We start from the raw sequence: 15,197 nt of genomic DNA on the forward strand, positions 1-15,197 counted from the left end.
CTGCACAAGCTCTCTCTCTTTGCCCTCATCCATGTAAGATGTGACTTGCTCCTCCTTGCCTTCCACCATGATTGTACGGTCTTTCCAGCCATGTGGAATTGTAATTCCATTAAACCCCTTTCTTTTGTAAACTGCCCAGTCTCAGGAATGTCTTTATCAGCAGAGTGAATATGGACCAATACAGACTATTCATATTTAATGTAATTATTGATGCTAGTTCTTAAATCTTCCACTGTATTTGTTGTGTTTTTTTCTTTGTTCTCCATGTTTTTTCTTTTATTGTCTATTTTTTTTTAACTTTTTTTTGGTGTTGCTTAAACATTTGTTAGAGTTTTATTTTGGTTTATCTTAGCGTTTTTGAGTGTTTTTCTTTATAGTTCTCTTAGTTGTTGCTCTAGGTATTAGTAAACACACACAGACACTTAAACACACACACACAACTTATGACAGTCTATTTGTGTCAACTACTTATACCAGTTCAAAAAAGTTGTAGAAGTTTTATCTTCCTTAATACCCCTCTCTGGTTCCCAATGTATAATATAATCATTTTAAATATTTTTTCTTCAAACACTTAGAAATTACACAGTATTAGAAACTTTGCTTCAGCTGGCTAGCATAATTTAGAAAACTCAAAAGTAGAAGAACATTTTATAGATATAACATTTTTGCTCTCTTGTTGTTTCTTCCTTCTTGAAACTCCAAGATTCCTGCGTTTATTATGGATTGCTCTTTAAAAAACTGTCTTTAATAATATTTTGGGGGGATGTCTGCTGATGACAAATTCTATTCATTTATCTTCATGTGAGAATGCTTTGGTTTTCCCTCATTTGTAAAGGATAGTTTTGTTAAACACACAATTCTGGACTGAAATTTCTTTTTCTTAGGGAGATCACTCCTGTTTGACTGCCTTTCCCCTGTCCCACCCATATAATGCATTGCTTCTCTCAGACTGCTTTCAAGAAGTTTTCTTTGTCTTTAGTTTTCAGAAGTTTGTCTATATGTGTTTACATGTGAATTTCTTTGGGTTTTCTTATGTGAAATTTACTCAGCTTTTACGTATTGAAAACATATGTCTTGCCAGATTTCAAACAAAAAATAGTCGTTTCTGATACATTTTTAAACCCAATTCTTTCTTCTTTTATTCTAAAATTTGATAACATAAATGTTAGATGTTTTGTTGCAGTCTCTCATGTCTTGAAGCTCTATTTACTTTTTATTATATAAAGTTTACTTTCTTTCTCTTTTTCAGATGTGATCATTTCTATTGTTCGATTCTCAGGTTCACTGATTCTTTTTCTGCCCTCTCCATTGTGTTTCTGAGCTCATCCGCTTAGATATTTATTTTGACCATATGTTTTTAATTCTATAAATTTCATTGGAATCTTCTTTAAATTTATTTGCTGTTGCTTTCTATCTTCTTTATTTGGTTCAAGTAATTGCATATTGAAGCATTTTTATATTGCCTTCTTTAAAACCTTTTTAGATAACTTTAATATTTGTACCACGTTGGTGTCTATTGATTGCCTTTTTTCCAAATGTAAATTGTTGATGAATGATTTTTTATTGAAACAGATATTTTTGGAATTATAATAATATTAAAAATACTGATATTAATGTATATTAATATAATAATGTTCTAAATATAATATCTGTAATATTGTATAATTATTTAAATTTTATGTGTTAGTAGTCTTCCTCTGGCATAGCTTTGATAGAGAAACTAGGATGTCATCCTGTTATTGCTAGGTGGGTATGGAAGTACAGGTTCTCTACGGTCATATTTCACTACGATCAACTCATACATCTTCTATGAAAAATTTCCTACCACTCATATTAGCACTTTGCCTATGACATATCTCAATACCAATCCTAATCTCCAGTATCCCACCTCAATCATAAGAAAAATGTCTGACAAAAGAGTTACTCTGATAGAGTAAATTATAGAGGTTCAAACCCTCTTATTTCTACAATTAGAGGAATTGAACCAGCCCTTGAGAATCCAAAATTATCTGTGCTACCCAATATACTACATCCTATAGTAAGGTCAGCTACATAAGCTATTGGATCCATGCTCCCAAAATATTGGTTATACCCTTACCGTACTAATTATCCCTCTAGTCCAATTTTCACCTAACCTTCTAGGTGATCCAGACAACTATACTTCAGTTAACGCTCTCAACACCCTGCCCCATATTAAACCAGAGTGGTATTTCTTATTTGCCTACGCAATCTAATGATCCATCCCTAACAAATTAAGGAGTGTATTAGCTCTTGCATCCTCCATTCTCATCCTAGCAATTATCCCTATGCTTCACATATCCAAACAGCAAAGCATAACATTCAGACCATTAAGCCAGTGCTTGTTCTGAATCTCAGTGACTAACCTGTTTACATTAACAGGAATCAGGGGCAACCAGTCAAACATTCTCTTATCATCATTGAACGAATAGCATCCATTGTGTACCTCTCTACTATCCTCACCTTTGTGCCTCAAAATACCCTGAGGCTTGACCATCTTTTGACAGCAGTAAGTATGGGAACCCGTGAAGGCCTTGTTTTTCCTGAGTTGGGGTGGAAAATCAGAATCGTCCACTAGGCCTCTGCTAATATCATCCTCACTGGGAGGGTAAGGTGGTGCCTCATTACCACTTTCAGGGGGTCACCACTGATACTATAGCGGAAAGGATGTTTTTAAAAATTTTGACTCTCTACTAGCCCCCTTTTGACAGCACCTCCAAAATGGAAAGAAAAGGCCACCTTATTACTGCTGGATGGTTCTAGAAGTTCAGATTTCCTAGTCTGCACCAGCTGGCATGGCAGATAGAGTGAAGATGTTCCTTAAGACTGGGCAGAAATGCAAGTGCTGACTTCCACATGGTCTTCTGTGACACCACCTCAGCAGAGAGATTACCTCATCACAGCCTAGGGGAGGTGAAATTCCGGGCTCCCCATTCAGCATTTTATAGCCAGGACCACAGATTGTTTCTTCCTCTTTGTTTTTCTCTGTAGTGTTTGGCTGTAGTAGAGTGGCTATTGTTTAAAAGGTTGTCCGTTTTCCAGTATTTTTGTTAAAGAGAATAAGCTTTTCTTGCTTTTTGATTGCTTGTTTTGGGATATGTTTACCTGTGTCAGTTGATGTTTCTGGGTCATCAGTCTCTTTAATAACCAGTCTGGGATATAGAAAACAAAAAGTAACCTGGGAAACTCATTACCATACCATTTGTTGTGTTCCAAGGTCCCTATCTACTGCCTTTTTTCCCTCATCTTTGAGAATTTTCCTGTGTGTTTTATGTTTTACAACGAGGAAATTTAGTTGTATTTAGAGAGGTGAATACAGAAATGTTTGGCTACTTATGTTCCTTAAACAGAAATCCCTTTTATCTTTATAAACATATTTTATTTGTTTTACATTAAAATAAAGGTGAGTTTCATAGATTGTGTACTTCTGGTTTCTGGCTTCTGCCTTCATTTGTAGTATTATGTGAGGCAAATGCACAAAGAACAAAATTTTCACTTTAACATGACTGATAATACAACTTACGTTTTTGCCCAATACTTTTCAGATGGGATGTAACTAACTCCTATCCCAACTCATTAGATGTATTTAATGCATATATCTCGAGGGTAATTTTCAATATCTACTCCCATTTATTTTACTCTATTAAGTTCCACCTTCCCTGCTACAATAGCACTATTAGTTATCATTAGAATAATGATAATTAAAATAAAAGAGGTTCATGTTCAATATTGCTATATTAGGTGCCTTCCCTATCTCTCATGACTTCAACTCTTTCTTCCCTGCCTTTTTATCCCATGTAGTACTGAAAGATAACTGTCTGTTTTTACTGGACACTTCTATTAGTTTAATTTCTTCTCTATTCAAAAACATATGTAGCCAATACTCTCTCTAGCTGAACGTATCTTCCATTTTGTCAGATTGTTTCTATCTCGCGACTGGATTGCTTGAATACACTCACATGCCAGTCACAAATTTACCTCTTCAAGATGAAGCTTCTTTTTACTTAAGGTTTTTAAATGCTAGTTTCTGATTTGTAAAATGGGGCTAATTGTAATACCTACTGAGTAAGATTTTTATGATTACTAAATGAAATTACATTTCCTTTAAAACTAAAGGTCGGGCATGGTGGTTCACGCCTGTAATCCCAGCACTTTGGGAGGCTGAGGCAGGTGGATCACCTGAGGCCAGGAGTTTGAGACCAGCCTGACCAACCTAGAAAAACCTCATCTCTACTGAAAATACAAAATTAGCTGGGTGTGGTGGCACATGCCAGTAATCCCAGCTACTCAGGAGGCTGAGGCAGGAGAATCACTTGAACGCGGGAGGCAGAGGTTGCGGTGAGCCAAGATCTTGCCATTGCACTCCAGCCTGGGCAGCAAAAGTGAAGCAAAACTCTGCCCATGCCCCCCTACCCCCACCAAAAAAAAAAAAAAAAAAAAAAGAAAAGGAAAAACTATGTCTAGCATGTAAACACTCAAAACATTAGTTATGGTTATTATTTTCAGAAACCCTTTAAATTCTTACTTATTCTTACTTACCTTACCAGGTCATGGAAGATACACTTTTGTTTAAACATAAGAACTCCTTTAGATTATTAATTGTTGCACACATGTGAAAATAGCCTTATACTTATGTTATAAGAATCACAGGAAAATAATTTTTGAAAGGCACATGATTTTAGTGTTAGCTTGTTATAATTTTATAATCAGTTTATTGAGATGTCTGTCTCAATAGGGTATAAACATGACACGTTTTGCATTTATTCTACTCATTGTTCTTCAATGGGCCATATATATGTTCTGTCACAGACACTTAAAATTGTCTCGAGTGGATTCCATAACTTTCTTATCAGTCGAATTTAGCGTTGCAATTTTATACTGGATTCAAAGCTTTTCTGTCCTCTGTTGGCATAACATGTGGCTTAGGAGAGAGAGAATGAGAGGAGGATAGTGGTCTGCTTTTCCATTACTCTTTCATCTTCAGCTTCTGGAGGTGGCCCTACAGGATGGAGGTAGGGAAGAACAATAGGGAAGTCAAAGGTTTAATTTGTAAAATTACCATACCGGGTGTGGGGCGGAACCCCTATGTGACTCTGACTTGGTCCTATTTTATCACATTTTATTGCTCTCCATTGATGGAGTGGTCTCCATCAATATGCTGTTCTTTGTGAAAGAATGAACATTTGTTTGGGGCACTACTCAACTCCACATCCATTCCATTCATTAATTAAGTCTCTTTCTGCAGAGCTGCATGTGTAGCAGTGTAGGCAGCAGTGGCAGCTGCTGTGTAGCTGTCAGGTGCGAGCCCATGGTTGGCTTCAAGTAAACAAAGTGCAGAGCAGCACCAAGCCCGTCATCTGCCTTGGAACCATTTAAACCGGTACCCAAGATCAGCTGCAAGTACCATTAAAGGGAAATTGCAAGAATTGGGATCTTATATTGATAAAAACTTCCTGATTGCATTATGGTAATGGTATCAAACAAGAAAAGACACAACCAAATGACAGACGATCTGTCCCTATTTCTAGGAAGTAATACAATTTGATTCATCGTATGGCTTCATGGTAAACTACTCCCTGTTACAACAAAACCCTCTAGTCAAAGTCCTCTGATACCAACATCTTTAATAGTAACATGCCTTCAAGCAAGATCTCCCCAAGTTTCACTTGGGGAGATGAAAGAAGGAATGAAGCTGCAGTGCTGCTCCTTGTCATTTATAGCACTAAACCTGAAAAAAAAAAAGAAAAAAAAAAGAAAAAAAAAAATCCAGAGTCTTTTAAGTTCACAAAAGTAGAAAACCACTAATGTAAGACATATTGTAAGGTTGGAGCTACAATTTGACTAATGTCAACAATGAAATCATGGAGGAAGCCAGCATCTTCTGAAGATGTGATTGATGATAAGCCAGAACCAGATAATCTCACTGAAGAAGACCTCAATTTTGTGCTGAGGAATCACTTATCTCAAAAAAATAAAATCTATAGTGACATGTACATATGGACCTTCTCACCCTTCTATTGAAATTGACTCAGCATCTTCAAGTTAAAATGCAGACAGAGGTCCATTTAAACAGGTTGTAATTTCAACAACAGCAAAACAATATTCATGCTGCCAAGAGACTTGATACATAGGACAAATACATGAAAAGGAGATGTTAGCCAGAATTGCTTAACAGCTTAGAAAAGACTTGTCCTTTCTTCAGAAACAATGCAGAAAAAAATGAGTGTTAAGGAAGAAAACTTTTAAATAAAGTAACTTCTGGTAAGTTCAGTTGTTAAAGCAAAAAGTATGTATATATAGAATAAGAGGAGAAAGGTGTTGATTATGGTTCCTGGACAAGAAGCATCTCCAACAGAGTGTGAGCTCTAGCAAAGCCTAAAGAGACCTTACCTTCCATCTTCTAAACAAGCTACCAACAATATAGTTTGAATGGCTATGTCTAAAGAATAACAATCTAGAAGCAAAAATAACTACGTTAGTCTGTTTTCATTACTATAACGTAGTGCCTGATACTGGGTTAAAAAAAAAAAAGAAAAAAAAAGGATTATTTTGGTTTATAGTTCTGCAGGCTGTACAGGACACATAATGCCAGCATCTGCTTCTGGTGAGGGCCTCAAGAAGCTTGTAATCATAATGGAAGGCGAAGGGGAAGCTGGCATATCACATAGGAAGTGAGGGGCAGGGGAAATGCCAGGCTCTTTAAACAACCAGCTCTCACATGAACTCATTACTGCAAGTAAGGCACACAACAAAAACAGGTAAGTGTTGGAGAGTTGCAAGTACTGGCCTGCTGGTAGATATGGGCATGAGTGTAATTACCATCATCCCTTTTTACCTTGGAAAGCCTTCCCTAATTGTACATTTCCTGAAAAATGCTTGTTTGTTCACCAAAATTGTAAATACGTTGCAAGGTTGAGCTCTAGCATTTTTGGGACTAAACCAGATTGTCCCTTTACTCATGTGGGGAGAATGACAGTACTGCCTCCAAAACCAGTAGCTATAATGCCAGCGCCACCTTCTAGCGGTCAGCTCTATCACTACTTCCTTGCTTCTAAGGAAACTGAATGTCATTTGTATCATCCAAAACACTGTAGATTTAACATTCAGTGTTCAAAGCCAGGCTGTGCATTCTATCACCCCATTGTTACTGTATTGCCACTGCATACCTTGGAATGAATTCTACCTCAAACCAGCCAATGACATCCAGTCTTACCTGGCAGAAGATCCTGCAGTTTGAAATTTTCCATCTACTCATGAAAGATATTCTATAGAACTTGTCAAATCTTTGAAACTTGTAATATATTGCTTTCCTAAAATGGAGTTTATTACCTAACTGAAGTGTCTAATTTTTCAAGTTTATAAGCGTATTAAGTGGTTTAACCTTGAGTGTTTGTTTTGTTTTTACCACAAAAAAGTAGCTTAGGGAAAAGTTAAATTCTATTAAAACATTTGAGACATTTTTATATACTGCTGTTCTAAATATCATCATTTATAATGTAATATCATTGTTAGTAATGGTACTATAGTTTAGGACCATGTCATTGTTATGTGTAGAGAGATACAGTGAGAGAGGCAAGTGCTACAAACTGAGTATGTTTTATCCAAATGATTGGGACCAGAAGCATTTTTAATTTTGGATTTTTTTAATCTTAAAATATTTGCATTGTATTTACGAGTTAAACATCCCTAACTTGAAAATCTGAAATCCAAAATGTTCCTTTGGGCATGCCATTTGGGAATCACATCAGTTCTCAAAAAGTGTTGGATTTTGGAACATTTCAGAGTTTGGATTTTTGGATTAGAGTTGCTTAATCCATATTATTCTAAAAGTTGAATTGTTGCTTCCAATTTTCCCAAAGATTATATAATGTTCATAATCCTCTGTGAAAACACAAGTGACCAAAAGTGCTGAGGTTGCTTAAAATTGTTATTTAATTCTGCTTTTTAAATTTTAAATGAGTTTAAGTTGAAAAGCATAATAATACCGGTCTCTTGGGTTGACTACCACTTTGGTAAAATGGCTTCCAAGTCCCTCACCTTCTGCAAAAGGTGTCCGTGTAGGATGAAAACAATTGGAATGATAATTACAAAAAATATGATCAATTTTTTAATGTTTTACTATCAAGATATGCTTTTAAAATATATTTTGGGTCAACTACATCATCACAAAATTTTACAAATTTTTTTTGAAAGTATATACATAAACTATCAGAAAACAGACTTCAAACTCACAAAATTATAAATAAACATGTCTATTCTCACATTCTAATGAATAATGTTCTCAGAAATCACTTTGCAGAAAATATACTTAGTTACTACTGAATATAATTTTTGAAATGTAAAAATTGGATTTAGAAAGTATATTTTAAAAGGCAGAATTATATAATTACAGAGATCATATGGATATACCCCAAAATAGTGTGAAACTTTTGACCTACTGTGTTTATTTCAGGGTTTTATGTGTGTGGTTTTTAAAATTGTGAAGGCAAGAAGTGTCAAAAGCTTTAAAATTAAATAACAAACTGATTATTTATTTCAAAGATATGATGTATAGTAATGTTTTCAAAAATTAAAGCTTGGAAGATGGTTAGAAAAGAGTGAGTGAGGGCCGGGCGCGGTGGCTCAAGCCTGTAATCCCAGGATTTTGGGAGGCCGAGACGGGCGGATCACAAGGTCAGGAGATCGAGACCATCCTGGCTAACACGGTGAAACCCCGTCTCTACTAAAAAATACAAAAACCTAGCCGGGCGAGGTGGCGGGCGTCTGTAGTCCCAGCTACTCGGGAGGCTGAGGCAGGAGAATGGCGTGAACCCGGGAGGCGGAGCTTGCAGTGAGCTGAGATCCGGCCACTGCACTCCAGTCTGGGCGACAAAGCGAGACTCTGTCTCAACAAAAAAAAAAAAAAAAAAAAAAAAAAAAAAGAGTGAGTGAATGTAAAAGGGATAATAAAGATGCAAACATTCTTAGGACAAAATGAAGCTAATTCTGTTAAAAAAATAAAAAAACTAAAGCCTCTCTCTAGGAGACATCTATGTCTCTCACTGGTCTCATGTCTTCAGTTCTCTCTCCTGGTGAGGCGTGACCTCAGTTAAACCAGTGGCTACCGAGACAGCTCTGTTTTCTGCTTCTTTCTCTTACCATTTTCCATTCCCTCTGAGATTTTTCTTTTGTATTTAGACTCTTTATATAATCTCTTCTCACCTGCTGGGTATATGTCACTCCAATATTCATGGCACTGGAGATTCTGCACTTTCATTAGACAGCTCCTCCTCTTACAGGCATTCTGTATCACAAGTTACTCTCTTGGAAACTTCTGATATGTCCCTTGCTCCACATTTCTTTCTTTTCTTTTTTTTTTTAAAGAAAGGAAAAATATCTTACTCTACCTATTTTTCTTCCTTTAGAATGAATGGTCTTTTATTTTTGTTTTCTCCTACTTTTCACCTTCCATTCCTGTTGCAAAAACAGAAGTAAAATGCGGCTGCGAAGGTGTCTCAGGATTGCAGGACTGGTTCTGACATCTCATAGTAAGCCCTGGGGAGAGGTTTGCAGTGTTATGCATCTTTAAAATTAGTATGCATTTAACATGGTAACATGCAAAGTCCATTTGTAGCTTGTTAGATGTAGTTTACATGTAATTCTTACCTTTTAGTTTTATATAGAGCCATATGAAATTATAGATACTATATTTGATTTTTAATTAAAAACAACTACAACTTTCTGAGAAAGGATTATTTAATGTAAACAATTTAATTTACCAAGAACTCAGCTAACCTACAGAGCCATAATATAAAGTTTATATTTTTAAAATGATAAACAAGACTTAATCCATGGAACTTGGAGGTATATTTTAGGTTAGTTGTTTAACATCGTCTGACAAGTAAAAGTTGAATATCCAGAAATCTTGTTTGTGTCAGATTGGCATGTATCAGGCAGTGTCAAGCAGTGAAGTAATGAGCATATTTCAAAGCAATATATAAATAATGCAGGTTCACTGTCACTGCAGAGGTCTGTGGTTTTTTTTTTTTTTATTTTTTATTTTATTTTTTTTTATTTCCACAATTAAGAAAAATAGGATTCTGAAGCAGAATAAAGCCCAATTAAAACAAAACATGTTAGAATTGAAGTTAATATTTTTAGAACTTGTTCTCCATTTAATTAATAAGGCCAAATAATAATTGATGGTATGTGTAGTGCTCTGGGATTAAATAAATGACTTTAGGTGTTAGATCTGAGATTTAATCCCAACTCTGTCACTTGCTATCTGATGTTTGGAGAGTCAAAGACTTTTCATTCTTCTATCTATAACAATAAGACAATGTTGTCTACCTTACAATAAGGTTGTAAGAATTACAGGTAATGTGAGTAAGAAACTTAGGTCAGAAAAGCAATTTCTAGCAACTCTTAGTATTGTTACAATTAAAAGGTTAGATTGGTACCACAGAAGAGAGCCACTGAGGAGAAGAGCTGGAGGGCATCTGCTAGCAACTAGAAATGATGGTATAGCCAATGATAGGATGGTATTGGCAATGATAGGATGTTATTGGCAATGATAGGATGGTATTGGCAATGATAGGATTGTAAAGAAATGATAGTATAGGCAATGATTAGGACGTTTAATCTAGTTTCACACCTTATTTGTCTTAATGATCTAGTTTGGCCAAGATGTGAAATAACTAGTGTAAATCACAATTTCATTCTAATAACTAGAGTGTGTTCTTGCTATTTCTCAATGTACAACATTTCTACTATCAGACTATCAAAACATCCATTTTTGCATACTACTTTTATATATACCACTATCATTTAATAATTTTTAAACACATTTTTGAGGCAGTGTGAATGACAGGGATTTGAAAGTGGCAGTGACTAATACATCATCTAAGAACACAGTTGTTGGTTTCATTCCACGTTACTTTGCAAACAGGTGAATTGTGGTTCTTTTCCAGACAATAGCTAATTTCAGGGCATCTTCTTGAGTGAAATCAAGGAGAATAGTCATGTTATTCAGGAATTTTATCAACCACTAGTCTCTAGCCCTCTTGGTGGGTTTAAATAAAACAAATGCCCCATAGAGTGAAATTATTTGGACAGATGTCAGAGTAAACTCAAAGAAAAAAAACCCAGCCCACTGTGAAAGACTCCTCAATTACTAAAAGAGTGCACAGGAGGTGTGCAGACAAATCCTATTACTGGGTAATGGGATTTATTCGCGTGTCCAGACACCAGTTTGAAAATGTGATTCTGCTCAAGACATAAGCAGAAGAGTTCTTATATGGGACAAAATTCTGTCTTCGGGAAAGATAGAATATATTTCACTAAAGTCAATCTGATTCTCCCTTTAATAAATTGCTTGAAGGAAAAGAAAGTCTTTGCTGACACAGAAAATGCTGAAGCCTCCTGAGCTTAGTTCTTTGAAGTACAGTCTACAGCAGGGAGTAGGCAAGAGAATAACAGAATTTTGTCAGAGGTAGGCTCCGAAACACTAAGGATTTCTAGCTAAGTGGCATTCCTTATTCTTCCTGAGCAAGGCCTAAAATGTGAATAGTTGAGTATTTTAAAGTGCTACATATTTTGTACCACATAGATAGTAAAATATTTACAAGATGCAAGGGCAAAATCTCTCTACCCCAGGAAAAAAAATACTACAGAATTGAGTATTAACATATTTTTTTCATTGCTCAATTGTTTATCAACAGTTGTTTATCTAAAAATGTCATTAGCTAGAATTATGCTGTATTAAACCAGGGATTGGCAAAGATTTTCTGTGAAGAGCCAGATAGTAAATATTTTAGACCTTGTTGGCATATGGTCTCTATCACTACTGTTTTTCTCTGCTGTGGTAGTGTAAAAGTAGCTGAAAACAGTTCATGAATGAAGGGCTGTGGCTGGATTTGGCCAAAGGGTTGTAGTTTGCTGATTCCTGACACTGGCAAATCAGCATCTTTAACAATTATCACCCATATCTATTATAGTTCCTGGCACATGGTATAGATTAATAAATATGAAAAAACAATATATTTTTTAGTAGTTCATCCTTTCTGTAAAGTAGTCTTTTCTACGCTACCTCTCCTTTTATATGATTCTAGTTGATTAATTCTAAAATAACCTGGACATTCCAAAAAGTTAGCCTCAAAATATGTATTAGACTTAATTTTGTTACATGACTCCTAAAAATAATCATAACCTGAATCTAATTATGAAAGAATATTAGAATAACTCAAAAGGTGAAATCTTCTACAAAAATATCAAGGTCAAGAAAGACAAAGGAAGGCTGAGATAATGTTATAAAATAAAGCTAATGTGACAAATATTATTACCCACTCTGGAGTAGAACTTTGATCAGGAAAAGCAAAAAATTATAGAGGACATTTATTTAAAAAGTAACAAAAATGAAAAAAAAAGATGTAGTTTAAAAATAGCAATGAATTATGAAATTTCCTGAATGAAGTTATGAAAAGGAATGATCTTGTTCCCAAGTAATACATCTTAAAGTATTTTTGATGGAGGTTGGAGAGCAATGTCTCCATGTTACTCTCAGTGGTTCAGATGAAATAATATACATGCATATAAATTGATAGAGAGAACATGATAAAGTAAATAGGGCAAATCAGGCTAAACAACATACAAGTTTTCTTTATTGAAAAGTTATTTGAAAGTACTGTTGTCTGCTCTCTCTTTCTGCCTAGATTAGATACACATAAATAGGAAACATTGATATTTTCACATATGTTCTAGCTCTTACTAATATCTTCCACTTTGAATAGATAGATGAATGGCTAAAATGGTAACTAACCACTTGATAAAGCAAATGAATAGATTCAATATTTGTATAGGGATTTTAAAATATTACCTGTTTTCCAGTTTTTCTGCTAAGCAAATAATCCTTAAGGAAAAAACAATAACTGAAATTATTGTAACTTTTAAGCCTTGAAATGTTCAACCAAAGAAATTCTTAGTAATTCGTGAATTACCCAATCAGCAGGAAATACTGAAAATACTTCCTTCAGCTATTTATGTAATTAGATTATATTTTGCCTGTAAACTAGATTAACAAGAACAAGAACATACAGTGTTTGTGCAGAATGCTGATCAAGGGCACAACATAGTAATTTAGTTAACCTAGAAAGCAAGTTTTCAAATTGAGACTGAAAGGGAAGAGTTTAAGTAGGTGGAGCCTGAAAGAATGTTAACAAATAATGGACCATTCAAAATTCCGGAATGGTCCAGGTAGAAGTTGGTTGGAGAGACAAATTTTTTTTTTGTTTTGTTTTTTTTCTGGATGGATAACTTGCTGGTTAGAAAGAATATCTCTTCTCTGTGCAATTTTAGAAGCACTTTGGGTTCATTCTAAAAGAGCTTTGCTTTTAGGCTGGTTTACTTTTCCTGTTTCTATTTAGTGTTTTTAAATTATTACAGAACAGGGGAGGAAAATGAATAGCCTTTAAAGTTATTCATGCTGGTTTACATGAAATTCTTTTAATTTAGAATATCCAGTGAATAAAGAAAGTCTTGAATTATTTTAAGCTACCTCTGTTTTTAAGAATAAATATGAATCTGGACCAATCACCGAAACTGTGTGTATCACATCTAACTGTTTGTAAAACAAGAAAAATAGAATGAATCTTCATGGACATCAACAGGCTTAATTGAAAAATATCTATGTGGTTGCCTAAAATAATTAATTTGTAAAAAATATTAAAACCTACTCACTATTATTACATATATTTTTAAAATTATGAGCTAACCTGAAGCTTAAGTTTCATTATATGACGTCCTTTCAGCAAACCTGGCAAATACCTCTGGTTATATTTTTATGGAGTCAATACATTTAATTGCTATGAACGTACTGAAATCAACAAATGGCAAAGTTATAAGATTAGTTTTATAGATGAAATAATTATAAAGCAACTGGCGAAACAATTCCCTGAAAATTAAAGTATCCTCAAATTTTGCTTTTTCAGAAATTGTGTTGATATGTTTACTGCTTTGCAGTAATATCAACTATTTCTATCTGAAATTGGCCAACTGACTTCCATAAATTGCCATTTATCTTACTCCAGACCTTGCAACATTTCTTCCTCTACAAACTCTTTTCAAATTATAGATATTGTTATCACAGTGGAAGGTCATTTTAAATCTGTTTGTTGGTTCAAATAATGCTTAAAATCAATAGTATTTCCTGCATATCTCCACACTTGATTCAATGGGTAAAGTTGCTGCAGTCTACAGCGCATAGAATCTTTACTGCTGAAAGTCACCTTTATCAAAAGAAATAGCATTAAAGCCTTATTATTTTTTTTTGTTTTGAAGCTTTACTTTGATTAACTTATAGCATACCAATACCTACTTCTGATTGATGTTGTTTGGGTGTAAAATAAACTGATATAATTATGGATTATAATCTGGTATAAAGAATGTTTTACAGATCTTATTGGATTTTTGATGTATCTTCTTTTTAACCAAGTCAAGTAGCTTGGGGAAATGGAAAACAGTCATCTATTAAATGTCAATCATAGGTAGATTTTTACACACACATACACGTATACTCAAATTACGTATAATTGTTTGTAGGGAACCCTGTTTTCAATTATTCTTGCTTTTTTTCTTCAGCTCCAAAGGCATTTTGATCCCGCCTCTGTAAAACATGGTATTTATAGCACCTGTGGTTTAAATCTGATTTGTCCTTGCTCACCAGTAGCAGCAAGTAGAGAATTACAATGGATATTCTACCTTAATATACTATACCATAATATTTGTTTAAATTTCACATATGTTTTGTCTTGGATCAAAAGGAAAAATAGATATAGAGTGACGTTTTATTATTATAATTGTTTCTATAAATTTATACTCAAGACTCAATGTGTTTGTGTACATATATAGACATTTATACACACATCTATATCTATATTCATATATATGAATTCACATATGTGTGTGTGCGTGTGTATATAATATGTATATATACACATATATATGAATTCAAGAAGTACAGTGCAATTTGTCACCTGGCTACATGGCATAATAGTAAAGTCTAGACTTTTTGGTGTGTATATACTTTAGCTTTTTGGATATAATCACAGCTACTTCTTGTCTCAAAATTCTGAATGATTTTAACAGTTATATTAATTTGATTTTGACTTTTTTTTTAATCTTGGTGCTTTAATAAAAAAAGATCG

Source organism: Macaca fascicularis, chromosome 4 (assembly GCF_037993035.2).
Source record: "Macaca fascicularis isolate 582-1 chromosome 4, T2T-MFA8v1.1".
NCBI classification, from domain to species: Eukaryota; Metazoa; Chordata; class Mammalia; order Primates; family Cercopithecidae; genus Macaca; species Macaca fascicularis.